Raw genomic sequence first — 26528 nt, 5'->3', positions numbered from 1 at the left:
AGCAAATTTTAATGGCCCATTTCTTCTTTTTCTAAAAAAATGCTTTATTAACTTTTAAACTTAAGAGCATTGCACTGAAGCAAAATTTTCCTACTTATGCTTTCTGCATAGCTGAGATTACAGATGTATACCCCCATGTCTGGCTTGTTGATATTCAGTCTTTTCCCCCAGATAACCTCAAACCATGATCCTCCCAAGTTTCTAGAAATTACAAGTGGGGGTCACTGAGCTCAAATTTAGTGTCTTATTTCTTAAGTATTTGCTTTTCAAGGAGTTATGTGCACATACAGTTGCCACAGTAAAATGAATTTTTCATCCATATAAATTTCCAGAATATGAAAATTAATTTTATCACTAGAAAATTCCATAAAATAAGAATGGGCTATATGCCAGGCAACAGTGGCTCATGCCTATACTCCTAGCTACTCATAAGGCTGAGATTGAGAATCACAGTTCAAAGCCATCCAGGCAGGAAAGTATGTGTGAGTCTTATCTCCAGTTAATCACGAGAAAACTGGAAATGGAGCTGTGGCTCAAAGTGGTAAAGCACTTGCTTTAATGCACTAGCCCACGTCCTGAGTTCAAGCCCTACAACCAAGAGAGAGAGAGGGGGTAGGGAGAATGGACTATAAATAAATCAAAATTCTTATCTTAGAAAATTCCAGCTACTTAAAGGAGTCATAAACTGAGGTGTTCACACCTGTAATCCTAGTACTCAGGAAGCAGAGGACTGCAATTTGAAGCTAGTCCAGGCAGGAAGGTTTGTGAGACTCCAGTTAATCACCACAAAGGAAGTAGAATGGTGGTTCTAGAGGTAAAGCACTGGTCTTAAGCATCTAGGTCCTGAGTTCAAGCACCATGGTCAACATGAGAGACAGAAAGAGAGACAGAGAGAGGGAAACAGAGAGGACATCATAAATATTATTTTTTTGGTCAGTCCTGGAGCTTGAATTCAGGGTCTGAGCACTGCTTCTGAGCTTCTTTTACTAGCACTCTGCCACTTGAGACACAGCACCACTTCTGGTCTTTTCTGTTTATGTGGTACTAAGGAATCCAACACAGGACTTCATGCTAGCTAGGTGAGCACTCTACCACTAAGCCACATTCCCAGCCTCAACCATAAATATTCTTAAACTACAAGTATTAAAAATACTTCCTAAGAATAAGACTATGTTGGGCCTGGAACTACAGTAGAAGACCAACAAAATGCTGTGGCTTAAGTGACAGAGTGTTTGGTATAACAAGCCAAGTTCAATTCCCAACACTGCTGTAAAAAATTTACAGTCACATATGGAATGCAGCATTTTTTACAACCTGGTTCAGAAAAAAAATTTTCAGTGATGGCTTTTTAAGTTTTAAAAGTACATATAAATTATATTGCATTAATAAAATACATCTCAACTTAAATATTTTTTGTTCTAAGTATGTAGAAACAACATTCAATTTTTAAAAACACTCACAATTAAAAGAGGTATTCTTAAGGAAGGGACCCAAAGGTGCAATGAATGCCTCTGTGCCAGTGAACATATAAAATAATATTTATCAACAGGAATTTCAGGAAATTGCAACAAGTTTTTAATATTTTTTTTCCTCTTGATGAAGATGGTGTTTTTTTCTTTTTTCTTTTTGGTCTTTGTCTCTTGCTTTTTGCCTGTTTTTCCTTTAGCTGTCTTTGGTGGGTAATAGGAGGCAAAGCAATGGAAGAACCAATGGTGAAAAAATGCAGCAGTGGTATTCAGTAGACACAGGAAAATGAACTGTGGAACTATACAATTTGTAGGTAGAGATGGGAGAGGGAAACGGAGATAACAAAGGAAGGGGTGAAATTGCCCCCAAAGAAAAAATTCATTACATGCTTATGAAATGGTAACCCTTCTATACAACTCTTTAATAATTAATAACAGTTGCTGGGAAGGTGGATCAGTGGTAGAGTGCTTGCCTTGCATGCATGAGGCCCTGGGTTCAATTCCTCAGCACCACATAAGCAGAAAAAGTTGGAAGTGTTGTTGTGGCTAAAGTGGTAGAGTACAACCCATGAGCTGAAGAGTTGAGGGACAGTGCCTAGGCTAAGGTTACAGGCCCCATGACTGACAAAAAATTTAATAACAATTTTTTAACCTCACAGTTTCTTTTTGCCATGAACTTTGATTAAATTCTACTTTAGTTTTGTTTTTCTTTTGTTGTACGGGTTCCGAGTCTTGAATTTAGGGTCTCTCTCTCTCTCTCTCTCTCTCCCCTTGCTCAGCTTTTTCTCTCAAGGCTGGCACTCTATCACTAGAGGTACACTTTCACGTCCAGCTTTTTATTTTTTTTCTTGTTTAACTAGAGATTCGAATATCTATCTCAGTTTCATTTGCCTGAACTGGTTTCAAACTTTTAATTCTCAGATCTCAACCTCCTGAGTAGCTAGGAGTATAGATGTGAGCAACAAGTCCCTTCCTTTAAAAAAATTATTATATATTAGTTATACAAGGGGAGATTTTGTTGTGACATTTCCACACAATGTTATCCTTCTCCCTCTTCTTAAAACAATTTCAAAAAGTTTCAGTTTTACTTTGACAAAAATCTACTTAACCATATTCATTCTCTTTCCCCTTAGTTAGCCAACCTTCTTGCTAGTTCTCTGCCTCAGCCTCTCTCTCTCCCCCCAACTTTCCATTGATCAACAGTTTTCATGTTATTTTCATATATAGTTATAATGTATCTCAAAATTATTCACTCTCTTTTTCCCTTTCCCTTCCCCTCTTAAACAGTCCTGTAGACTCAATTTGTAAATCTGCCCATATACACAAAGGTACAATCATGTCTATGAATATATATGCTCTTTAGGCCTAGCTTCTATATCGGAAACAAACACATATCTTGTGTTTTTTTATTTTTATTTTTTAGCTTGGTTCATTATGATGTCCTCTATTATATCCACTTTTCTGAGAGCGACATGATTTCATTTTCCTTCATGGCTGTGTAACATTCCATGGTACATCTATATTACTTCTTCTTTATCAGTTCAAGAAGATTCCAGGTGTCTGATTCCATCATTTGGATATTGTGCACAGTGCTGTAATAAACATGAGTTATGCGGGCATCTTTCAGGTATATTGATATATTCTACTGACATACGCCTCATATTGGTATAATGGAGTCTTTGGAAGGGTCTGTTTCTAGACTGATACCCATAGTGGTTGCACTAGTTTGCATTCCCACGAAAAGAGTATAAAGATTCCTTTTCTAATTCATCTTACCACATTTTCTTGGTGGCTGTCATTCCAACTGAAGTAGATTTAATCTTATTGCAGTTTTAATTTGCATGTTCTCTGTTATAGCTAAGGCTGTTGAACATTTCCTCATGACTTTATTAGCCATCTTTTTCTTCTTCTGAAAACTATGTAATTAGATTATTTTTGGGTTTTTTTGCTGTCTAATTTCAGTCCTTTATATAGGATGGATATCAATCCTTTATTTGTTGAATAGCTGGCAGCCCTAGGAAACTCCAAATTGTCATTACTCAGTCATGTGGGTCTGTCCTTCTGCCAGTGTTTTCAGCATGAACAAGGGATGAACTGCACATCTCTTGGCTTTCACTTCCTCATGGATCCAAAGTTCACATGACAGCACTGACTTCACATTAGCTGATTAAAAACAACAGGAGGGCCTGGGGACTTGCTCAGTGTAAGAGAACTCATCTGGCAAGTGCAAGGATTTAAGTTCAGACCTCAGCTCTGAAAACTACAGAAACAATTAAACAACAATCAAACCCAAAACCACAAAAAGTGAGTCTTACCTGATGCTGGTGGCTTATACTGGTAATCTTAGCTACTTAGGAGGCGGAGATCTGAGGATTGTGGTCCAAAGCCAGGCTGGACAGGAAAATCAGTGAGACTCTTATCTCCAAAAATCCAGAAGTGAAGACAAGGCTCAAGTGGTAGAGTGCTAGCTTTCAGCATAAAAGCTCAGGGTGAACACCCAGGCCCTATGTTCAAGCCCCAGATCCTTCACACATTAAAATGTCTTACACTAAGACTGATTTATTAACTATCACCACCTAAATTCCTGTCACAAAGAAACCCAAAATGAATGCCATGAGACACGTCTTTCCAACACCACTCCTGGAAGCCCCACAAGTGACACAGCCACCTCTTCATACATACATATAGATATTATGTGTATATGCGTATATATGTATATCTAGATACATACATACAATTGAAGTAAGAAAAAGATCATTGAGAATATGGAATTCCAGATTGAGCAACCACTCAAAAAGTTTCTCTTCAGGTCCTATAGAAGAGAATGGTAGTAAAACTAATGTTACATTTGGCATTATTATTTTATACATTTGTCTTTTAGAACAGATACTCAAAGAAGTATAGTTCTGCCTGGCATTGTGGCACATGTCTGTAATGCTAGCATTTAGGAGGTGGCAGTAGCAAGCTAACAATTTAGAGACCAGCCTGGGACACAGAGAACTCCAGGTCACCCTGGAACTGTCTGTATCCAGAATAATACTAACAACAAATAAAAACAAGATTGCATAAAAAGCTTAGACTCTTTAAACGAAGAAGAATAGAAGTACAGATGCATCAAGTTTCTAATTTATGGAAAGCTGGTCTTGCACAGTTCCTTGCTCTACATCATCCCTTACCCTACAGTAAATCCTACCACTTGGTCAGCAAACACCATGAAGGTCAACACCCCTGTAAAACCAAATACATACCTACTCTAGCAGAACTGGCAAAGATCGAAAGTATCATTAAACCATAAAGAAATGTCTAACAGGAGGAAGATACAGGAGAAACTTCTCTTGGAGCTGCAACCCACATCTACAAATGACTATAAAGTAAGAAGCAATACCAAGAAGCTAAAAGGACTCTGAAAGGTCTCCAAAAAGTATATAATATGTGGGAATTTAGAAAGCTTATTAAGACATACATAAATATGCCAGGCCATATACTTGTTTGGGCATCAACAAGTATGTAGACATCTGTCACAAATCATTAGCTAATATAAAATACGAAAAGATCCTTAAAAGCAGTTTCAAATCTAAATGCAACAGAGCAAACTTGTTTTAAAAAGTTATCACCTAGAAGCTGGGCACCGGTGACTCAGACCTGTAATTCTAGCTTCTCAGGAGGCTGAGATCTGAGGATTATGGTTCAAAGGCAGCCCAGGCAAGGAAGTCTGTAAGACTCTTATCTCTAGTAAATCACTGAAAACTGAAAGTGGCACTGTGGCTAGAGTGCTAGCCTTGAGCTGAAGAGCTGAGGGATAGCACCAAGGCCCAGAGTTCAAGCCCCACAACCAAAAATATAAAGTTATCACCTAGGTACTTACACCAAAAATATTACGTCAGTAAATCAAAGCCCCAAATCAGTCTCTGCTTAAGGATACATAATTATAAAGCATAATTCAGTGATCACAATTCTCAATAAAAGCAAATAAAGGTACATAGATTTACACTACATCGTAGGCTCTCAGAGGACACACATTCACCCCTTACCTGGTCTCTTTACCTAATCCCCAGGTACAAGCTCCATATCTACCTATGCAGTCTTCAGTTCTAATAGCTCTAGAGAAATGAATAGTATTCCTTTAAGCTACTACTGACGCTCTAGTCAATTTCTACATCAGAAAAAGCGATCATAAAAGTTGTCCCAAGATAGCCTTTCAAAAAGTAATACCATAATAGCATACTGATATGAATTTGGCTAAATATTCATACATAATGAACAGATTCATATATTATTGAAATTTATGTAGAAAATAGCACATATAAAATGACTTACTTTTTATCATTCCCACTGTATGTTTCAAAATCTTGTTTCCCTGTGTGGTCAAATGCATCAAAACCTCAATTCCTGGGACCGCCTCTCCCTCTTCTTCTCATGCCCCCTTTTGGGCTTCCACATCCTTTCAGCGGCCTGTCTCAATCAAACCTGTCCACTGGTCTAGTCAAAGATGACAATGCAATATGATAAGAGAGCCCAAGCCTCTGCCCGTGTTCTGCCTCATCCAGGCTCCTGTATGGTGTGGTACACTACCAGGATCTGGTGGTGTAATCACCTGCCCGCTTTCCCTTCTGCCCATCCTTGTGCTTTCTGAGGACCTACTTTTTTTCTACTAGACTCCAAGATGTAGTTCTAAATGAATACATCTTTTTAATCATTTTAACACCTTGTTTATTAACTTTTTTAAATTTGTATAGGCTTTCCAAAACATTTTCCCTAACAACAAATTACTTATTTAAAAGAAATCCTGGCTGGGCGCCGGTGGCTCACGCCTATAATCCTAGCTATTCAGGAGACAGAGATCTGAGGATCAAAGTTCAAAGCCAGCCCAGGCAGGAAAGTCTAAGAGACATTTTATCTCCAATGAACCACCAGAAAACTGAAAGTAGAGCTGTGGCTTAAAATGGTAGAGCACTAGCCTTGAGCAAAGAAGTTCGCAGAAAGTGCCCAAACCCTGAGTTCAAGCCCCATGACTGACCAAAACAAAAACGGATCCTGAAATCAAGTAATCCGGATTATTAATAGCTTCAATACTTGCACCAGTAAATTATCCTACCATTCTCTCATGGCTAAGAAAAGCCATTCTTACCACAATAAAAAAAAAGATCGAATTTACAATTTTCTTTTTTTGAAAACAAATGCAGAAATGATGATTAATCTTACCTTTTTCATATAAAACATTATGCTAAATAAATTCTCTACATTGGCTTTTCTACCTTCTAACAAAACCCAAACCAATTTTAAAACAGAACATTTTTTTCTGATTTAAAATTCTATTCTTTTCCAATTTTCTTTATTAGCATTTAATATAATTTTGAGAAAAGAGAAATTATTTTAACCTATCAAAATTCCTTACGTAAATTAGACTAGACATAGAAATACAGAAAAAAATCATAGCACATTATGAATTGTTAGAATATAGTCCAAAGGCTAATAATTTTTAAAATAATTTTTATTGAGATTCAGTGATTACATAAAATTCACAAATTTCACAGTATTGTGGGATAGTAATACTTAAAGTCATATACACATTTTAACCTTTACAAGGCAAATTGTCATTATCATGGTCTATAAAGTTTGTGAATTCTATAAGTTTTGACAATACAACTATTTCTTCCAAATCGGTTGATATGTACCTTTCTTTCCTTTTGTTTAGTGTAAGCTGCTCCCTCTTTCCCTCTAATTCTCTCCCTTCCATTGCTGCCCTTGAATTCCTTAGTTCATTTTCATTCAATGTCCAATGTAGCTGATGTGCCCCTCTGTTATATAGTCTCCTATTTCCCTCTGATTCTGTGTCCTGCTCCTAGCTCCCCTCAGATGTGCACATATATGGTAAATATATATGGTACATATATATGGTACATATATATGGTATCTATCTATCTATCTATCTATCTATCTATCTATCTATCTATCTATCTATCTATCTATCTATCTATCTACCATATATAAGGTCGAGAACATGGAGTCATTTAGGAATGATATGACAAATTAAGTAGAGGTCCTTTGTTTCTTGAATCCTGTTTATTTTGTCATATGTCTTTGCATTTTGGATTTAACATTCACATATCAGGAAGCCATGTACCATTTGTCTCTCTGATCTTGGCTTACCTTGCTTGAAATGATTTATTCTAATTCTATCAATTTCTGGTGAATACCGTTATTTTATCCTTTCTAATGCCTGCATATTTCACTGTATGTATGTACTACAAATTTTTGATACATTCATCTGTAATGAGGCATCTGGGTTGTTTCCATATCTTAGCTATTGTGAACAGTGCTGCAATAAACATGGAGGTGCATGTGTCCTTGTATCCTGGTTCCTGTTGCTCAGGGTAGATGCCTAGGAGTGGTATGGCTGGGTCATATGGGAGATCTATATTTAGCTTTCTGAGGACCCTTCAGACTGCTTTCCAAAGTGGTTGTGTTAGTGTACATTCCCACTAGCAATGCAAGGGTTCCTCTTTCTCCATATACCCTCCAGCATTTGTCATTGGCTGACATTAGGATGTGTTCCATTCTGACTGGTGTAAGGTGGTATCTCAGTGTTTTGATTTGCATTTCCTTTATGGCCAAGGATGATGAACATTTCATGTGTTTCTTTGCCATTTGTATCTCTTCTTCTGAGAAGTTTCTCTTTAGCTGCTTTCCCATTTAATATTTGGTTATATTTGGGAGGATTTAGTTTCTTGAGTTCCCTGTATATAATGGATATTAGGCCTTTCTCTGATCTATTGCTGGTGAATATTTTTTCCCAATTAGTTGGTTATCTTTCTAGTTTGGTTTCTATTTCTTCATCGATGCTGAAATTTTGTTTTAAGATAGTCCCATTCTTCGAGTCTCCAATTTGTTGTGACCCGGGGACTTTGTTCAGGAAGTTCCTGCCTGTGCCTGTAAGTTCAACTGTCTCTCCTACTCTGTCCTGCAATAGTTTCACAGGTTCAGGTTTGATGGGAAGGTCTTCAATTCATTTTGAGTTGATGCTAGTGCATGGAGACAGGTTGGGGTCCTCTTTTAGTTTTGTGCATGTGGCCACCTTGTTTTCAGTTCTTCCACTGTATGTCTTTGGCTCCTTTGTCAAGTGTCAGATGAATATAGGTATGTGATTTTACTTCTGGATCTTCTAGTCTGTTCCATTGCTCTTCGGGTCTGTTTTTGTGCCAATACTAAGCTGTCTTTGTTATTATGGCTCTGTAGAAGAGCTTGAAATCTGGTATCGTGATTTGTCCTTCATTGTTTCTTTTGCCTATAATTGCTTTGGCTATTCTCGGTTGTTTGTAACACAAATCTTTAAAAAAAAGTCTACACAATACTTGAACAGCAAACACATACATGGGAAACAACATCAGTGAAAATCAGTCCTACATTTATAGAAATCTAGATCAGATAACAACAAAACACCAAAGTCTTCTCAAATATATTAATGATAGAAACCAAGCCTAAAATCATCACTGTGTATATTGTAATCCTTGAAAACAGTATATATTCCATATACTTTTTTCCCATTTCCTTTGTTGTTGTTGTTGTTGTTGTTGTTGTTGTTTTGAGTTTGCATTTTTTGAAACGTAGTCTTCCTAATCTAACCCAGGATACAAACTTGCAATTATCCTGCTTCAGCCTCATAATTACTAGAACAACAGGTGTGAAGCAGCACACCAGGTCTTCTGTATTTTAAAACTTAATGAAAATTAAATAATCTTGTACTGAAGAAGTTTAATTCTTGACAAACTCTAACACAAAATGCAGAAGATTAACATATGGATCATGAAACCTGAGCTGGGTGTCAGTGGCTCACACGTGTAATCCAGCTACTCAGGAGGCTGAGATCTGAGAATTGTGGTTCAAAGACAACCTGTGCAGGAAAGTTCGTGAGACCCTTATCTCCAATTAACCACCAGAAAACCAGAGAACACTGCCACTTACATTTGGTAGGAGTATCAGAAGTTGTGTCCTCTCAATGGGTCATGTGAGAAATACATATGCTACAAAAATAACTGGTCTACACTTTATTCCAGATTAAAGAAGATAGAACACTTCGTGAAATTTGAATGCAAATTAAATAATTTAAAAAATCAGATAATAGTGCTATATCAATATTAATTACTTTAGTAATTCTCTCATGGTTTTTGGCAAATACATAAAGTATTTAGGGATAAAGGAACACTCACATATCTTATTTCTAAATGACAAAGAGAAAACTATGTAGAAAAGGAGAGAATGGTAAAGCAAATATGTTAAGAAGTTGATATTCAGGGAATCCAAATGAAGGGTATAAGAGAATACTTTATGTAATTCTTGCCATGTTTTTATAAATCAAATTATTTTAAAAGAAATAAAGAAAAGTCACTTCATTGTTTCATATCCCTGTGCCCCTACCATTACATATGTTATTTCACTTCACAGACAGATTTTCATGTCACAAAAATCTATCTTTTTAAGCCTACCATACTTATTAAAAAAAGAAAAACTGACATGTTCAATTATACTTTTTAAAGTTCCATACTTTTTAAAAATGATGGCAACGACGGTTTCTGCATTTGAACAAAAATTTCATTTTTTCCATAGAATAAAAGTCTGAGTAGAGAAAAAATACATAAACCTTTCAAAAATTTAGTTCTGCTCCAAGAAGCTTTACATATAAAAGTGGCCATTACAGAGAAAATTTGAAATAATCACCAAAAATAAAAAATAAAGTGAGCTTTTCCAGAACTTTCTCTAACCTTGTGGCAGATCCACCAGGTTGTGCATTGCTGTTTTATGTGTCCCTTCTAGTTAGTCACCATATGCACACCACTTCAGATGTGCTGCTCTCTGCTACAGGTCCTTTATTTACTTATTTCTAATTGACTCTAGCAGCGATGAGGTACACTTGACCCATGGGCCCTATAAGGCCTGAAAAATCATTTGGTACATGACAGGTTATAAATATCCAAATAGCGCTTGGTAGAAAATGGTTCCTTACTCCAGCCTTATAAAGCCATGTTCTTTGACTAAGACTTTGTTTCGGACAGGGTCCTAAATGAATTTGGATGGCAGGAAGTCAAAACACTTTGAGAAACTTGACTCCCTGAATACAGAACTATCTTACTAACAGGAGGCATAAGCAAAATAATAACTACGTTTGTAGAAGGCTTTGCTCTGACTCAGGAGACATGGTAGAATGCACCAGTCCTATGCATTACTTCACACCAGAGAACTTTCCAGAGTTTGGTATCATGTATCATATTAGACTTTTCTTCACATGTCTCATGATAGCCTACTTAGCTGATCATAGAATTAAGAATCTGTTTCAATCTATTTAAGAGACTGAATTCATAATGCTAAATCAAAACCCTAATTATATCCCTACTCTAAAATTAGCTCCTTAGTGTAAAACTTCAAAGTAAAATTTTAAAGAATCCAATATACTCATCTGTTTTGGTTTTGTTTTGTTTTGCTGTGCTGGGGCTTGAGTTAAGGACTGTATGCTTGCTACAAAAGCACTCTACTTGAACCATGCCTCCAGTTCCTTTTGATTATTTACTTGTTTATTTTTTTCTGGTGTCAGTATTGGTCCTTACACTCAGGACCTTGAGCTTTTACTTACCTTTTTTTGTTGTTGTTTACAGCTGCTGCTGTATTAGGCCTCAGTTCTAATCTGGCTAATTGGAGAGAAAATATTATGGATTTTACTGCCTGGGCTGACTTCAAACTGTGATCCTCAGATCTTAGCCTTCTGAGTAGCTAGTACTACAGATGTGAGCCACTAGAGTCCAGCTATTTTGTTACTTTTGTATACTTGCTTTTGATTAGGCCAGCCTGGACCCCATATTTATGCTTCCCACATAGGTGAAAGGCATGTACCAGGACACTCAGCTTTTCATAAGTTAAGGTGGTGTCTCGCAAAACAGCTATGTTAACTCGTGTGAAACACTGCACTGTGTGCTTCTCATACTTATGGAAAATATTTTTTTCCTTTGCAGTGGAATTAGACATTGATACTAGGGCCTTGTATATTCTAAAGAGCTCTCCCAATGCTCTACTGATAAAGTACCTTCCAAGCCCATGGTTAATTTATTATTTATTTATTTTTGTTGTTCATGGGGTTTGAACTCTGGGCCTGGGTGATATCTCTCAGCTCTTCATCTCAAGGCTAGCACTCTACCATTTAAACCATAGCACCACTTCCTGTTTTCTGGTGGTTAATTAGAGATAAGAGTCTCAAGGATTTTCGTGCTTGGGGTTGCCTTTGAACCACGATCCTCATATCTCAGCCTCCTGAGTAGCTAGAATTACAGGCATGAGCCAACAGAACCCAGCTCCACATTTAGTTTTAATTATACAACTGGCCCTGAATCTTGATATAAGGTCATCTCTGAAATACATGAAGATCTTTCAGGTGTCATCTAAAATAATAATGACTTGTTGCCTAAACTATCAAAATGTTCCTAAGATCTGTAATATGGAAAGGTCACAAAGGGTTATGGCTGTTCTGAAAAGTCCTCTGGTTCCCCAACCATCCCAGTTGAGGACTGTACATACATTTCAGCTGAAAACTTCTCAGCTGTAAAGTCGGCCTGCCTCTTGGCCTCAAATGGTCCATATTCCCTGTAGGATCTCTGCTCAGCTCTATTAAGTATCACCTGTTTTCTCCAGCTGTCATTCCAGCCTTGTTGCTCCCCCTTTCTAGGAGTCCACTTCTGGCCTGCCAGCAGAAAACCAAAGCAGAGGGCTAAAACACAACATCCATGAAACACTAGGTACAATTCTATAGGTTCCTTAAGATTTCATTTTTCCAAAAACCAGTTGGAATACCACTGGATAAATGGGAATTTCCGGGGGAAAAAGTTGCTGATGTTATTTTCTAGAATTTATTCATTTTAATAAAACCTTATTACTATTATGACTTCACTTATGTTTTAGAGAGTATACGATAAACCATATAATTATAGGTATCTTTTTCTTTCTTTTTGTTGTTGCTGTGTTTTGAAATAAGGTCATTACATATGTTTGAGATTAGCCTGGAACTCACAATCATTCTGTATCAAGACTCCTGAGGGTTAAAAACATAGGCATGCACCACACCTGGTTAATTATAGATGACCTCTATTAACACAATTTAATAAACTAACTACATTTCACATTTCAAAAGCAGCTTTATGAAACCATAGTTCTAAACCTCATCCAGGAAAGTAGTACATACCAGTACCTTTGATTGTAGTTTAAAGTACAATATTAGATTGTACTTAACATTGTATTTTAAAAAGATTTTCCTTCCCTTGAATGGGATTTATATATTTGCCATATGTCTCTAGTGTGGGCCTCAACTCAGTTTTCAACTCACTCAAGAAGGTATCTTTTTTTGTCCATTTGAGAATCCAGCATCCAGGTGAAACAAGGACAAAGTGCTAACCCTCTTTTGTCTTTTCTCTTCTGCTGCTTTAGAATATGCAATCAAATCCTGTATTTTAAGCCATCTAATAAGTTAGTAACTAAATTTTGAACTTTGTCATTTCTTAAACTGTCTTCCAAAATTGTCTTTTTCCCCTTAGATTTAGAAGGGTCCTCAAATATTATTTATAGCTTTTGCTATACTTCTTTGATTTTCCTTAGGAGTAATTACACCACGCTGATAGTACATATAGAAAAATATTAAAATTTATTCAAATAATGGATGTACATCTCATTAAATTCCTCTCATGTATCCACAATAAAAATACAGGCATAGAGCTGGGAATGTGGCTTAGTGGTTGCCTACCATGCAAGATGCCCTGTACCACATAAACAGAACAAGGCAGAAGTGGCACTGTGGCTCAGTGGTAGAACACTACTCTTGAGCAAAAGCAGTTCAGAGACAGTGCCCAGATCCTGAGTTCAAGCCCCAGGACTGGCAAAAATTACAAAATTTAAAAATACAGGGATTTTTTTCAGTTTTCTCATTATTATTTCCTAACTAAACTTTATACTCTAACACAAATAAGTAAGTACTATCAAGTCTTAAAATAAAAATCCTGTTTGTACATCACGAACATAAAATTATGTAATTACCTTGAATATAAAATGTTTTTGAGTGTCAAATATTGCACAAGGGATTTAAGTTCACTCTATGGCTCTAATATCCTATAATATCAATAACTATTTAAATCTAACTTACATCACTTTATGATATTTTCATAGAGGATTATACTTCTACTGTAGAAACAAATCAGATCAACCAAAATAGAAGGGGTAGTTGAAATCAGGGGGAAAATGTCACTAAGTTGTTAATAAGTTGAGCCAGGCACTGGTGGGTCACACCTGAAACCCAAGCTACTCAGAAGGTCAAGAGCTGAGGATCGTGGTTCAAAGCCAGCCTGGCAGAAAATCCATGAGGCTCTTATCTCCAATTGAGCACCAGAAAAACTGAAATTAGCACTGTGGTTCAAAGCGGTAGAGTGCTAGGCTTGAACAGAAGATCTGAGGGACAAAATCCAGACCCAGAGCTCAAGCTCCACAACAACAAAACAAAACAAAACAAAACAACAAAAAAACAAGTTGAAGGTGAGTACTGGTGGCTTATTCCTGTAGTCCTAGCTACTTGTAAGAATGGAATTTGAGGATCAGAGTTCGAAGCCAACTTAGGCACAAAAGTTATGTGATCTCTAAGAAAGCCAGAAGTGGAGCTGTGGCTTCAAGTGGTAGAGCACTAACCATAAGCAAAAGAAAAAGCTAAGGGACAGAGCCCAGGCCTTAAGTTCAATTCCTAGAATTAGCACCTACATAAATAAAGTTAGCAAAGTGAAAAATTAAAAGATTTGCTTTAGATTTTCTATTTGCAACCCATAAGCATTTGTGTTTTACCATTATAGTATCTCCATTCAACTACAGAATTACTTCATTGATTATTCTACCTTCTTTCTGCTATCTCATTTTTAACTATATCAATTAAACTTGCTTTATAGTAAAGTCATTTCCATCATTTCTGTATGTAAATTGAAGTGTTAAATAGAATTGGCTACTTACTAGGATATTTACCAATATCCTGCAAATACTACATTCTCCCTCTAAATCTCCAAAGACCAAAGCTAATAGTGACAGACATTTTCCCCCCAAATCAGTTGTAAGAGGTCAAAACTGCAATTGAACCCACCTTGCTTTTCCACACTAGAACAGCAGCTTGCATTTCACCAGCCCTTTCCAATAAAAGGCTTGCATTAGCATTTGATCACTGATCTAAACACAAGCTTAGAAAAGGAAAAGAATACAGTAAAATTTCCAGCAAGAGTTCCCATAAAATAGTTGCATTTTGGCTCAAAGGGTTTCTAGGCTCTGAAGAAAGCTGAGAAAAGCGAGCTGAAACAGTCTCTGATGGTTCGAGAATATACTGAGCAAAGGGCCTCTCATAGGTTTCTGTACAGCTTTGGATAGTTTAGTACATTAAAACTTCCAATTCCACGGGGCAAGCATCTAATTCCCACATTCTGGAGGATTAATGTTTCTGGTGTATGTCAAAAAGTGTATTCCCAAATGCTTGACATTTCTCTATGCTAAGCATTCACTCAATCTTCAGACTAAATTTAAAATGTTTCATTTTGCCTAACATCAACTTATCTGACAGTTTCTGTTTGTCTCAGACATATACTAGTTGTTGCAAATAAAGGAAACCATAGGATCTATGTTTCTTTGGGCCTGGCTTACTTCACTTAATATGAGTTTTGCCAAGCATTTCTATTTCCTAACTAATGGGGCAATGTCATTGTTTCTGATGGAGGCATAGACTTCCATTGTGTATACATACCACATTTTCTTGATCCATTCATCTATTGAGGGGCATCTGGATTGGAACCCCAAGATAAGGATTCAAATGTTTCTTCTTTTCTTTTTTATTATGAGAATACCGTACAGAGGAATTACAATAACATGGGCAAGATAACGAGTACATTTCTTATCAAGCATTGTAGCCTCCTCTTTGTTTCCACTTCCCATCCCTTTCCATACTCCCCCCTCTCCCCACCCGACACTCCCCCCACCCCTCACCAAAGTTGTAAAGTTCGTATTTTGACATAACGATTTGTACATCTCATTATTGCAATGAGTCTACCTGTATCCTTAGTTTAACGATTTGTTTTTTCCCTTCCTCTCCACAAATTATACCAACATCAAATACAGTGAAAGCATGGGTTATACAGACAAGGGACTCATATCTAAAATATACCTAGAACTTAAAAAATTAAATCCCCCAAAACCAAATCTTCAAAGAAACAACTGCCCAATAAATAAGTGGGCTAACGACTTAAAGAGAAACTTCTCTGAAGAGGAAAAGGATAGTCAATAGATACATGAAGAAATGTTTTTTTTTTCTCTCCTGCGGTTGTTTCGAACATATTTATAAGATGATTTCTTTGTTGCTTTTTATGTCCCTCCCCTATGGTATAATCCCTGCTTTCACTGTATTTGATGTTGGTATTGAAAGGTTAAAGTTTTGAGGCAGTGACCACTTGTTGCTTGTTTGTAGCAAAGCAACAAATGGGGCTAAACTGCACGGTTGTGTGCCTTTATAAGACCTGAAAATCCTTAGCTCAGGGCTCTCCTCCTGGGCTCCGCTGTGTCGGAGTGGAAGACGAGGCCCAAGCTGCAGCCTGTTTAAATAAAACAGCTGTAGAATCTGACTCTCGGTGAGAGGTCTATTAGGGATCTAGTAGCCGTGGCAAAAACAGGAAAGGAAGGACAGAAAACATGAAATTGAGCATGAAAAGAGAGACTGGGTAAAGGAAAAGAGGCCAGACTTGTTGGAATCGCCACTATCACATGCTGAGCATACATGGTTCACAGAGGGCAGCAGTTTCATTCGAGATGGAAAAAGATACGCAGGCGCAGCAATCATCACGGACACTGAGATAGTGTGGGCAGAAGCACTCCCCCAGGGAATGTCTGCACAAAGAGCAGAGCTAGTGGCACTAACAAAAGCCCTACAAATGGGAAAATGGAAGAGACTAAACATTTACACAGACAGTCGGTATGCTTTTGCCAACGTGCATGGCCATGGAGCCATTTCCCAAGAGAGGGGGCTGCTGACAGCTGAGGGAAAATATATTAAAAACAAACAAGAAATTTTAAGCCTCGGCCAGATGGGAAACAGCAAATATTGCCATTATGCACTGCCCTGGCTATCAAAAGGGAACTGATTCTATAACCAAAGGAAATAACTTGGCCGATCAGGCAGCTAAGGAGTTGGCCCTCCAGCCCAGAGCTGACTCTAGTAGACCCAGGGCCACGAGCTTTGCCTCCTGAGCCTCAATACCCCCAAGAAGACTTGCAGTGGATAAAGAAAATTCCCATGGCCTATAAACCTCTGGACAGAGAAGGAAAACTGGTGAGGGGAAAGTTATCTTGCTAAAAAGATTGGGGAAGGGGATTCTAAAGAGAATCCATTGCGTCCCTCACATGGGAACACGAAGACTGCAGGACATGCTCCAACACTCCAAAGTAAAAATCAACTCATCGAGGACATTGTTAAAAATTGTGAAGCCTCATAGCTAGCAAGATCAATAGAAAACCCACGGATTGGGAGAAGATCTTTACTAGCCATACAACTGACAAGGGTCTCATATCTAAAATATACTTGGAACTCAAAAAATTAAACCCCCCAACAACAAATCCTCAAAGAAACAACTGCCCAATAAATAAGTGGGCGAAAGATTTAAAGAGAAACTTCTCTGAAGAAGAAAGAAGGATGGCCAATAGACACATGAAGAAATGTTCAACATCCCTAGCCATAAAAGAAATGCAAATCAAAACAACATGGAGATATCACCTCAATGCAGTTAGAACGGAAAAATCAAGAACTCTAACAACAACAGATGCTGGAGGGGATGTGTACAGAAAGGAACTTTACTTCATTGTTGGTGGGAATGTAAACTTGTTCAACCACTTTGGAAAGCAGTATGGAGGTTCCTCAAAAGACTTCACATAGAACTCCCCTATGACCCAGCAATCCCACTTTTGGGCATTTACCCAAATGTATACAAACAAGACCACACTAAAGCTACCAGCACAACTATGTTTATTGCAGCATTATTTACCATAGCTAAGATATGGAACCTACCCTGATGCCCCTCAGTAGATGATTGTATCAAGAAAATGTGGTATATATACACAATGGAATTCTATGCCTCCATCAGAAAGAATGACATTGCCCCATTTGTTAGAAAATGGAAAAACTTGGAAAAAATTATATTAAGTGAAGTAAGCCAGGCCCAAGAAACATAGGTCCCATGGTTTCCCTTATTTGTAATATCTAGTATATGTATGAGTCAAGCGGAAAAGGTCAGATAATGTAATGTCAGGAAAATGAACCCTTAGATGTGTATTTTAATGTTTTTTTCTTCCATGCATGTGTTTCTAACACATTTATAAGATTATCTCTTTGTTGCTTTGTATGTCCCTCCCCCACAGTATAACCCCTGCTTTCACTATATTTGATGTCAGTATAACTTGTGGAGGAGATGGGGAAAAACCAGTTGTTTATCTATACAGGTGGACCTGTTGCAACAATGAGAAGTACAAGTTGTCATGTCCAAAATGAGCTTTACAACGTCGGTGTGTGTGGGGGGAAGGAATAGGATTGGGATGGGGGGGAGGGGGGAGGCTGTGAAGGGATGTGAAGGGTAAACAAAGGAGGAGGCTGCAATGTTTGGTAAGAAATGTATGCATTATCCTGCCCATGTAATTGTAACTCCTCTGTACAGTATGTTCACAAATAAAATAAAATTAAATTTAAAAAAATTTGTGAAGCCTGTCAGCTCACCAATGCCCCCAATCAACTGGTTACAAAAGGAGCTTGCCTCCGTGGAGATAGGCCAGGTGTGTATTGGGAAGTAGACTTCACAGAAATTAAAACTGGAAAATTTGGATATAAATATTTGCTAGTTTTTGTAGACACTTTTTCAGGATGGGTTGAAGCCTACCCAACAAACATGAGACTGTGAAAATCATGGCTAAGAAGATCCTGGAAGAAATCCTACCCAGGTATGTCTTCCCATCCACTGTTGGGACAGATAATGGATGGGCCTTCGTCTCAAAAGTAAGTCAGGGAATAGCCACAGCACCTGGGATGGATTGGAATTTGCACTGTGCTTATAGACCCCAGAGTTCAGTGCAGGTAGAAAGAATGAATCAGAAAGGAGACCTTAAATAAATTGGCCTTGGAGACTGGCGCAGATTGGGTATCACTCCTTCCTTTTGCCCCTGTTTAGAATAAGAACTTCACCCTATCGGTTTGGCTTTACTCCTTTTGAAATAATGCATGGACCCCCTCCACCCATTATCCCTAGTCTTCAGACTGAATTGCTTGCTGATTTGGATGATACTGAATTTCTGTGTAAGCTTGACTATTTACAGCTGTTGCATAAGAGTATGTGGCCCCAGCTTAGAGCATTATGATTCTGCTTCTATTCCTACCCCCCATTTGTTTAAACCAGGGGACTGGGTGTTTGTTCGAAGGCACAACTTGAGATCTCTGGAACCAAGGTGGAAGGGACCTTACATGGTGCTACTGACTACTCCTCCTGCCCTTGCTGCTTGGATCCTCTGCTCCCATGCCAGACCAGCTGAACCCTTTGCCCTGGATGACCGTGGGGAAACATGGGAAGTCTGCAAGCATCCTACCCAACCACTCCGCATACACCTCAAGAAAAGAAAAATAAACTGGTTGTTATTGATATTATTGTTTAATATTATGGCTAAGGTCAGAGAGGGACTATACCCGTTCAAGTTCGTGAGGTATTGGAAATTAGTTTTGGCCCAGAGCTACAAGATTGTGTCTCAGGAGTATAAGTCAATGGGGGGGAATGAAGGGTTAAAATTTGGAGGCAGTGACCACTTGTTGCTTGTTTGTAGCAGAGCAATAGGTGGTGATAAACCACCTGGGTGTGTACCTTTATAAGACCTGCACATCCTTAGCTCAGTGCTCTCTTCCTGAGCGCCACTGTGTCAGAGTGTAAGATGAGGCCCAAGCTGCAGCCTGTTTAAATAAAACAGCTGTAGAGTTCTTCTTGGTGGGGGTCCTGTGACCTTGGCATAACATGTATAATTTTAAAGGGGAAGGAAAAAAACAAATTGTTTAAATAGGGATACAGGTGGACCCATTGCAACAATGAGATTTACAATACATTATGTTGAAAAATGTACTTTACAACTTTGGCAGGGGTGGGGGTGGGGTGGAAAGGGGAAAGGACGGGAATGGGAAACAATGGAGGAGGCAACAAGGCTTCATAAGAAATGTACTCATTATCTTGCCCATGTAATTGTAACCCCTCTGTATGGTTTTTTCACAATAAAATAAATAAATAAAATATTTAAGTAGAGAAAATCACAGACCTTCATAACAGGGCTTACAGAAATTTGTGTAGAACTTTAACACTCATTACAGATAAATTTAGTACAGTAACTACATAAATGGAAATTAATGAGGTGCTTTCTTCTATTATGCACCTTGAAAAAAACTACAATGTTATTCTACCTATAAAATTACCTCAAGATTTGTAAATATATATCTCAAAAGCCAGATTGCCTAGACTCTAAATGGACAGAAAAGTTGGTAGTGCACTGTCAGGCAGGAAGTGGACTGCATCCCAGATTATATCACTTAAGTTTTGAAAAAAGAAAAAGCACTGTGCATTTATGTAATTAAATTTGTGTATATAAATTCACAGTGCTGACGTCAGGAAAAATAAAGGGTGTTCATTCAATGTCATACATGTTTAAAATTTCCACCACAGGGTAGGACTATAGTTCATTGATAATGTCCTTTGGCCTGGCTTGCTTGAGGCCCCAAGTTTGATCCTCAATACTATAAGAAAAAAAAATGACAAAAATTTATTTTAAAATTGAAAACTGTGAAAAGTCAGCTTATTAGCAATACTAGCTGCAGTGTCACACTCTTCTAAAGGACACAACATTTTCATTTGTTTAAAAAAATGAAGCTAGACATGAAGTCATGATGGCATGCACTTCTAATCTCAGCTTTGTAGGAAGCATAGGGAGACAGCTATATCTAAAAATTAGTGAGGCCATCAGTTCAAACTATTACAGCAAAAACTACGTAGATCAGTAAATAAATGGAGAATCCTTGCCTCATTTAATTTTATATTTCTCTAATTTGAGAAAAAAAGTAAGGTAAAAGTGCATTATCTCATTTGATTAAGTAAGGTCATACACTTACTGACATACCGAATAGCATTTGGTTTTCAGCATCTTTATTTTACAGACTTTATTTTACAGACTTCTGATTCTCAAGCAACAAATCTTCTCCACACAGATAAAGGTAGAGTCGCGATTTGCACAAGTCAAGGTGCTAGCACTTAAAATTTTCTGACAGGGCATGAACTCACACTTTGTGTGTGTGTCTGCACACATGTATATGTGAGTGTGCACGCATGTCCATGCTCAGGCCTGAGCACTGTCCCTCAAGATTTCTGGCTCAGGGTTGTCACTCCACCACTGAACTGCAGCCCCACCATGGTTAACAGGAGGTAAGAGTCTCCTGAACTTTCCTGCCAGGCTGTCTTTGAACCTTGATTCCGTTTTAGCATCCTGAAGACCTAGGAGAACAGGCGTGAGCTTCTGCTGCCTAGAAAGCAGTGGATGAGTCTTGACCAAGCCAGGAATAGGCAAACAAGCTCTGCTAACGATAACAACTACACACCTAAGATCACTACTCAGAACATTGACAACTACACACCTAACTGCAGTACTCAGAACAGTGACAACTGCACACCTAATCTCAATACTCAGAACAGTGACAACCACACTCAAAACTACAATACTCAGAAAACTGAATACAGAACACCAAACCTCAATACTCAGAACAGTGAAAACTACACACATAAGCTCAGTACTCACAACATTGACAACTGCACACCTAAATTCAACATTCAGAAAAGTGACAACTACAAATCTAATCTCAGTAATCAGAACAGTGACAACTGTACAGCTAACATCAATAATTAGAACAGTCAAAACAGTGACAAATGCACACCTAATCTCACTACTCAGAAAAGTGACAACCACACACCTAACCTCAATACTCAGAACAGTGATGACAGCACACCTAACCCCAACACTCAGAACAGTGACAACTACACACCTAACCTCAACACTCAACAGTGACAATTGTACACCTAATCTCAACTCAGAACAGACACAGCTACACACCTAATCTCAATACTCAGAAAAGTGATAATTTCACAGCTAACCCCAGTACTCAGAACAGTGAAAAATACACACCCAACCTCAATACTCAGAACAGTGAAAACTACATAGCTAAACTCAATACTCAGAATCGTGACAACCACACTACTAACTTCAATACTCAGAACACTGACAACAGCACACCAAACCTCAATACTCAGAAGTGACAAATATACACATGAACTCACTACTCAAAACAGTGGCAATTACACACCTCATTTCAACACTAAAAACAGTGACAACCAAACACATAACCTCAGTACTCAGAACAGTGACACCTGCACACCTAACATCAATACTCAGAACAGTCAAAACAGTAACAAATGCACATCTAATCTCAATACTCAGACTAGTGACAACTGCACACCTAACTTGAATACTCAGAACAGTGACAACAGAACACCTAAACTCAACACTCAGAATGGTGACAACTACACATCTAACCTCAACACTCAGAGCAGTGACAACTACACTCCTAACCCCAGTACTCTGAACAGTGACAACCACACACCTAACATCAATACTCAGAACAATGACAATAGCACACCTAACCTCAGTACTCAGATCAGTGACAACTGCATATCTCAAACACATATCTCAAACGCATATCTCAAAAGTGACATCCACACACCTAACTTAAAAACTCAGAACAGTGACAACTGCACACCTAACATCAATATCAGAACAGTCAGAACAATGACAACTGCACACCTAACCTCACTACTCAGAACAGTGACAGCTATATACCTAACCTCAGCACTCAGAACTGTGACAACCACACACCTAACTTAAATACACACAAAAGCAACAACTGTACATCTAACTTCAGTCATCAGAATAGTGACAACTACATACCTAAACTCAATACTCAGAACAGTGACAAATACACACCTAACCTCAGTTTTCTGAACAGTGACAACTACCACATAACCTCAGTACTCAGAACAGTGACAACCGCACACCTAACCTCGACTCAGACCAGAGATAACTACCCACCTAATCTCAGTCAGAACAATAACAACTACACACTTAACCTCAACACTCAGAATAGTGACAACTACACATTTAACCTCAGTACTCAGAACAGTGACAACTACACACCTAACTTCATTTCTCAGAAAAGTGACAACCACATACCTAACCTCAATACTCAGAACAGTTACAATTGCACATCTAACCTCAACACCTAGAACAGTGACAACCACACAGCTAACCTCAACAATCAGAAGAGTGACAACCACACACCTCACCTCATGACAACCACTCGCCTCACTCAGCACTCAGGGAAGAAGTGGGAGGCAGGTGCAGATGCCTCAGGCCAGGGCGGGTCAGGTGGAAGTGTTTTCTGAGGTGCCCTTCCTCTTCCTGCACCAGGCCATGGTCTGATGAGGCAGGAGACATCTAGAAGCTTGGAGGTGCCAGGGTTAGGAACGCCTGTCTTAGAGCAGTCAGGGGTGATTCAGGAATGCAAGTGCAGCCAGGCCAGCGCCACTTAGAGAAAGGCAACCCCACCCCCCATCCTCTGTGGCCCCCCACCGGCCACCCCCTTCCCTTCATGCTGGTAGCACCAGCCCGCTCCAGACTTGCTTGCTGGCTTGGTGGCACCCCAGGACCACCTGGGGCGCCAGCCAGGCTCCCCGTTTCATAGGCTCCCACCTTCCTGGCCAAGAGCACTCTTGGCACATGAAATGCCTCCAGGGCGCTCACCCTCGCTGCACACAGTGCCTTGGTCTTATGCCGAGGATCTAGGCAGCTGGCCTGGTTGTCCTGCACCCGGTGCCCTTCCTCTCCTCTCCTACCCATGTACCTGGTGGCTGAGGGCCTGGGCTGTCCTGCCAAGGCTCACCGGGCACCGGGAGGCTCTTGAGCTCCTTCTGAGACTCCCTGGGGCTGCCGCCAGCGTCCGGCCTGGGAACCTAAGTTCCTGCGTAGCTCCACTGGAGCTGCAGCCACCATGGCGGTCTTGTCTTGCTTGCGGCTATGCAGCTGCTGCTGCTGGCGAGAGCGATTGGCATCGCACAGGATGTGGAACTGGTCCTACTCACCTTCCAGCAGCTTGTAGAAGCGGTTGGCCACGACCCAGCAAAAGCTCTCCTGCATAGAATCGCTGGTGGTTGTCACAGGGCACCAGAGCACCCTTATCCAGCTTTGGTCACTGCAGGTCTAGGCGGGCAGCCCACACAAGCAATGCTCAGCACATCCTGTGGCAAGGACCCATTCCGCCTGCCTCCTCCCTCTCTGCTGGGCCCTGTCCAGTCCCTCCAAGCACCTGCCCCTGCCACTGCTGCTACCGTTGCCTACCCAAACGCAGTGAGACAGCCAATCAGCACCCAGAGACATTCCCCTTTCCCAACCGGCGAGCCAGAGAGCCCAATCACAGGCTGGTGGCTGTTACTTCACTTGACCTCTGCACCCCACTCCCGGCCCATTCCGGAGAGATGGGGCCAGAGGTGAAACCACAACAAATGGACGCAGGTGACTTGCACTGCCAACCAGGGGGTCAGTCTTGGCTATCCTGTAACCGCATGGAATTGGGGTACTTTCCATGTCTGCCACACTTCTGTTAAGGTTACACATTAACATAGCCATTCAACAGCCATGTACTTAGCATTTAGTGTGTTGTTGAAGAAGCACCAGCTGCTTCTTGTTATGGACCTTAGACCTTAGTCTGCATACTGAGAAAAAAGAAGGAATCCTTTCTAACTTCCAGTCCAAGGTTCTACCTTGAAGACGTGATTCCTAGTGCAAGGAAATAGCCATGAGGACATGACTCCCAGCACAAGTGCAAGGATCTAATCATGAGGTCGTGACTCCCAGTGCAAGGATTTGACCATGAGGATGTGATTCCCAGTGCAAGTGTCTGACCGTGAGGATGTGACTTCTAGTGAAAGGGTCTGACCATGAGAATGTGACTCCTAATGCACGAATGTGACCATGAGGATGTGACTCCAAGTGCTAGTGTCTAGCCATGAGGACGTGACTCCTAGTGCAAGGGTCTGAGCATGAGGACATGACTTCTAGTACAAGAATCTGACCATCAAGATGTGATTCCTAGTGCAAGGGTTTTACCATGAGGATGCGTGGGAAAGCTTTCCTTTGGAAATGAAGGTTAAGGTGAAAGGGAAAAGTGATAAGGGGCAGATGAAGACGTCTTGAGGTGGGATGGAGTGCAAACCTTATTAAGCTCAAAGGAAAGCAGTGTGACTGGGACTAGAAGGATTAGACAAAGACCTAATTTTAGTCTTTCTTCCAGGAGCAGTGCCTTAAACACAACCAATTTATATTTGAAAGGACCACTCTAACTGTGCTGTGAAGAAACTAGAGTGGATTATCCAGGGAAGAACTGATGAGGTCACTTGGACTTAGGATGGTAGCAGTGGATATAAGTAAGAGTGACTAGATCAGCAGGACTTGGGACTGTGTTTGGTATGGATGATAAAGCTGATGTGACGATTCTTTTGCTGGCATGGGCATCTGAAATGGGAATGCTTGTCACAACTAAATACAACACTGGGAAGGGACCATGAGTTTCATCTTGGGCATGTTGAGGTTGGTGATTGGATAGTTTTGTTTGTCATTTCAGACATTCAGTTAAGGCCTGGAGCTCAGAACAGATGGGTTTCTTTCAGGAAATCTTTCCCACATACTAGTGGCTGCCCCATCTTACAGACATCACTTTCTCTTACATTTTGGATTTTGTTCAGGTATCAGGTAACTGTGGACCACAGGGGAAACAGGGCCCCTTCCAGCCTCAACCTTCATTAATCTTACATCATTCATTGTAATTCCATTTCTTTGCCAGCAACTGCTGAGGAATAGGTTGCCTTGAATATCTGGCAGAGCAGATTGGAGGGGGAAAATTCAGGGCAAGCTTTTCTTATACGTAAAAAGAAATTGAAGCTGGGTACGGGTGGTATGCCTAGCATCCTAACTACTGAGAAGACTAATATGTCAGGATCATGGTTCAAAACCATCCTGGGCAGACAAGTCTGGAAAAAACTCTTCTCTCCAACTAACCCTTCATTGCAACTACACATATGGAGAAAGCCTAGATCCTGAATTTTTTGGTACTTCCAACTTAACCCACTTGGGAACCTCCCTACCTCCCTACTTGTCATTAAATAAGTTCACCAATAAAATAAAGTGGAAAAAAGATAATATGGACAGAAGGTGTGTTTCATTTTTTACTTTTTTTGTGGTCATGGGGCTTGAATGCAGGGCCTGCTTGCTGCCCTGAGCTTTTTTCTCTCATGGTTAGTGCTCTACCAGTTTGAGCCATACTGGCACTCCTAGCTTTCTGGTGGTTAATTGGAGATAAGAATCTCATAGACTGGGGTTGGGAAGGTGGCTCAGTGGTAGAGCACTTGCCTTGCATGCATGAGGCCCTGGGTTCAATTCCTCAGCACCACATAAGCAAAAAGACAAAAGCAGGAAGTGGCACTGTGGCTTAAGTGGTAGAGCACTAGCCTTGAGCTGAAGAGCTGAGGGACAGTGCCCAGGCCCAGAGTTCAGGCCCCATGACCGCACCAAAAAAAAAAAAAGAATCTCATATCTCAGCCTTGTGATTAGTATTACAGAAGTGAGCCACTGCCTTCTGGTTGGACAAAAGGTTTTGATAAATGCAGTGACATAGTTAACCTCCCAAACACTGTATTAACTAAAAGAAGCCAGAGGTAAAAGGCCATTTATTGTATGATTCCACTGATATAAAATATGTGTAGAACAGGCAAATCCATAGAGACAGAGTAGATTGGTGCTAACAGGAATTAGGAGCAATGTAATGTTGGAGAATTACTCCTTAATAGGTCTTCTGTA

At 39.6% G+C, this 26528-nt stretch overlaps 1 long non-coding RNA gene across 2 annotated transcripts in view; it reads right to left on the bottom strand.

The window, feature by feature from the left end:
* The window catches only part of LOC138822940 (uncharacterized), a 41249-nt gene extending 17273 nt beyond the window's left edge, over positions 1–23976 (bottom strand). For both annotated transcript variants that reach the window (XR_011370690.1, XR_011370691.1), the window contains exon 1: positions 23759–23976. This is a non-coding gene — a long non-coding RNA (uncharacterized lncRNA). The remainder of the gene's footprint in view (positions 1–23758) is intronic.
* Positions 23977–26528: the final 2552 nt, after the last annotated feature.

The sequence above is a fragment of the Dipodomys merriami genome, unplaced genomic scaffold (assembly GCF_024711535.1).
Source record: "Dipodomys merriami isolate MVZ:Mamm:240054 unplaced genomic scaffold, mDipMer1.0.p SCAF_1187, whole genome shotgun sequence".
Taxonomy (NCBI): Eukaryota; Metazoa; Chordata; class Mammalia; order Rodentia; family Heteromyidae; genus Dipodomys; species Dipodomys merriami.
Note: the sequence above shows the minus strand (reverse complement) of the source record. Positions and strands in the feature narration are given on the sequence as shown.